The sequence below is a fragment of the Chrysochloris asiatica genome, unplaced genomic scaffold, assembly GCF_000296735.1.
Source record: "Chrysochloris asiatica unplaced genomic scaffold, ChrAsi1.0 scaffold00002, whole genome shotgun sequence".
Lineage (NCBI taxonomy): Eukaryota > Metazoa > Chordata > Mammalia > Afrosoricida > Chrysochloridae > Chrysochloris > Chrysochloris asiatica.
Genome location: NW_006408520.1, coordinates 17,251,487 through 17,255,226, shown reverse-complemented (window position 1 = coordinate 17,255,226; position 3,740 = coordinate 17,251,487).

Sequence of the window (3,740 nt, the reverse complement as noted above, 5' to 3'; positions counted from 1 at the left end):
TTCTCCTGCGTAGTCTCTTTAACCTTGTCATTACTGACTGCTTTGGACACATTTCTCCTTGTTGCTTTTAACACAAAAGCTACTAGATGTTTGCATTTGCCAAAATCCTCTTCCTTCTCATAATCCCACTCTGGGTCCAGGTCCTGCACTGCAGCTGGTCCAGACTAGCCGATTTCAGAGGAAAGGTTAATCCTCTATGCTTCATCTGCATATTCTCTGGCCTTCTCCTAATTCTGTCTCTTTTGTCAGTGTTGTAACAAAAAGTCAGTATTGTTTCCATGTCCCTCCAGGGTTGCATTAGGCAAATCTGCTGCACAAGACCTCTTTGAAGTATTGAAGGGCAAAAATGTCAGTTTGAGGACTTAGGTGCACCTGACCCAAGCCATGGTATTTTTAATAGCCTCATATGCATTTGAAAGTTGGACACTGAATAAGGAAGACCACAGAAGAATTGATGCTTTTGAGTTATGGTGTTGGGGAAGAAAATTAAAAGTGCCATGGACTTCCAAAAGACAAACAAGTGTGTGTTGGAAGAAGTACTCTCAGGATACTCCTTTTAAGCCAGAATGGCCAGACTTCGTCTCTCATACTTTGGACACATTATCAGGAGGGACAAACATCTTTTTGTTATTCTCTTTGGAATGGGCACAAATCTGGACCTCTTCCAATCAGTTGGCCAGGTAGCTGTCTTACAAATATCTTGGCATAGATGAGTGCCACCAGTACAGCATCAGTTTGTTGAAAGATTTCAATTTATAGTCCATGAGTTCCTGGAGTCTTGTTCTTTGTCAATGCCTTCAGTGCACCTTAGACTTCTATCTTCAGTATCGTTGGCTCTTGATCATATGCTACCTCTTGAAATGGTTAAATACTGACCATTTCTTTTTGGTACAGCAACTCTGTGTATTATTTGTATCTTCTTTTGATGCTTTCTGAATTATTACAATATTTTGCCCATTTTGTTGTTGTTATTATGTGCAGTAGAGTCAGGTTCTGACTCATAGTGACCCTGTACAGGGTTTCCGAGGCTATAAATCTTCATAGGAGCAGAAATCCTCATCTTTCTCCCGCTGAACAGCTGGTAGTTTCGAACTGCTGACCCTGAGGTTAGCAGCCTGACTCACAGCCACTACGCTCACAGAATCCTTCAAAATTGCAAGTTAAGACTTGAATTTTTTCCTCAGTTTTTCCAGCTTGAGAAATGCTGAGTGCGTTCTTCCATTTTGGTTTTCCAGGATTTTGTACATTTTATTATAATATTTGAAGTTGTCTTCTTGAGCTGCCCTTTGAACTTTTTTCTTCAACTCTTTTGCTTCCTCATTTCTTCTATTTGCTTTAGCATTTCTACACTGGAGAGCAAGTTTCAGAGTCTCTTCTGACATTCACTTTGATGTTTTCCTTCTTTTTTTGTCATCTAAATGACCTTTTGTCTTTCAGAGATCTAATTGTAAAAAATGGTGTTAAAAGAGATGGACCATTAATGGGCCATGGTTTTTGGTCCTGGACTGTGTACTTGGGCCAGGCAGTAGTTCAAAGGAAGAATAGTTTCTTTTTTTCAATTTCCTCTGTTGGGAGGTCTACCAATGAATTAGTAAGCTGCCTAGTGGGGGGCCTTTTAGTATGCTTAAGGCTTGGTCCATGGTGGACTGGCCCTTCTCCAAGTGGTGGCCAACAATTAAAGGGCCATTTTTGGATGGAAGTAAGCCTCATGAGCTCCCAGAAATAAATCCCCCCACCTGCCTATGTTTCAGAAGTGCTAGTCTAAAAGGAATTTGGACACCTTTCAAAATGCTTTGGTTTAAGAGGACCAGGGGAGAAAATAGGTGGCCTTGCCTCCCTGGAGCAAAGGCTAATCTGACTTAGAGTTAGATCACCAATGGGTCAAAATTGTCTTCACTAGCTCAGAACTGGTGAGCATGGAAAGCAAGTACTCCCAGAAACCAGTACTTTCAAACTGTGCTTGGAGGAGTGGGGCCAAGGGCCAGAGAGGGCCTGATCCACAGTCCCCACCCAACACAGAGGACATGATGACACTACCTGAGTTAAATAGTATCCCACAATGGGCCAAGAACATCTTCACACAAGAGAGAAAAACAAGTCCTGTTTAAGGAAATTACTAGAGGTAAGAGTAATGTTCACTGTCTTTACATTGTCAAGTGTGAAAGAGAAAAACCAGAAACCAAAAAGAAGAATTTGAACTGGCACCAAGGGTCTGAGTGAACCAAATGAGTAGGGATTGATGAACAGAGAGAACAGGTGAATATTCTGAGAGTAAAATGATGAATCAGAGCAGAGTCTAGGGCCTGCTTAACAGAAAGCGATTCCTTTTCATAGTTTACTGTGATAACTCCAGAAACAAAAACTTGACAGAGGGCAGTTGATGGACAATGGATGGAGGAGAAACATTCTGCATGGTCCTTAATCGGGGGGTAGGAGAAGTGAGAAAGATGGAAGGAAAGACTTCCAGTGGTCTTGGGGACTCAAACCCCTCACCATGGATATTTCCTGATGCTCTTGGGAACTTGAACCCCTCACTGAGGCCAGTCCCTATTTGTGGGAGTGCCCAGGGATGGGTCCTTAATGAAATGATCAATCCCATGCATGGTCTTCATTCTTAGAGACTTAAGCCCCTCAATTAGGAATCAGGTCTTGCAATATACTTGTTTCCCAGCCTAGGAGACATGAACCCTTCATGATTACTTTGAAGACAAGGGAGACATGGGGAAGAAATGCACAGAAAGATTCAATAACAGATACCACCTGGAGAAGCATAGATGTCTAAGGTGTCCTAAGAGACTAATGACCCATGAGATGACAGAAGTCGATGAAAAGAACAAAGAGGCCGACAGCAAAAAGATAGAAGATAAAAAGAAAAGTCCTCAGACAGTGCCCAGACAAGGAGCGGTCTGGTCAGCAATGAGCAATTGAAACTAAAAGGGTTTCGGTGATTGCTGATTACTCACTGGCAGTAGGCCCAATTCTGTCCCAGGGTTCTCCAAAGATGTAGTTCCAAGGTTCTCACCAGAGTTACCAACAAACCAATACCAGTTGAGTTACAGAAGACTAGAAAGTTATGAACTATAGTATTAAAGTTAAGCCTGCAGGAGAGACATGCCATAGATAGCAATGCTTTCTGCAGCAGAAACATGCTGCAGACAACGGTATCGCTCTGTGGTCACAGTCTAAGGGGCTTTTAGAGTGAGGAGTTAAGTTGCAGAGGCAGTTCCACCAGGCTTCAAACAAAGTGGGCTTTTCGTGTGTGTGCATTTCCATTTCTTTGTTTCTCTTTACCCGTGTTGCATGGTCATCTGGCCATCAAGATATCAAGACGGACTCTGTTGTGGAGGTGTCTGGGATACTTGATGTAACTATCCACACATGTGCCTTTCTATCAGAATTCTGGTTTGGTGCTGTGTTTGGATCCTCTGGTAATGTTTTACGCCTGCACTGAAAACTGGTTAAGGGGGAAGTTAATGGGTAGTTTGAGGTAGCTTAAGGTTAACAAACCCCACTGGGTAGCTGAATAGAGAGGGAGGGAGGGTTAACAGACCCCACTGGGTTCTGGGCACACAAGGAAATTGTTTCCCTATCTTTTTTATATCCTGCCCTACCTGTTCCTACTGATTTTTCCACCATTAATTCCTTCTTACTCCTTACCCTAAAACTTTGTAGTTTAATTCCTCAGAGGACACAATCTCTCCTTTGCCAATTGCTTGGACCACCCTTCTATCTCCTGTATC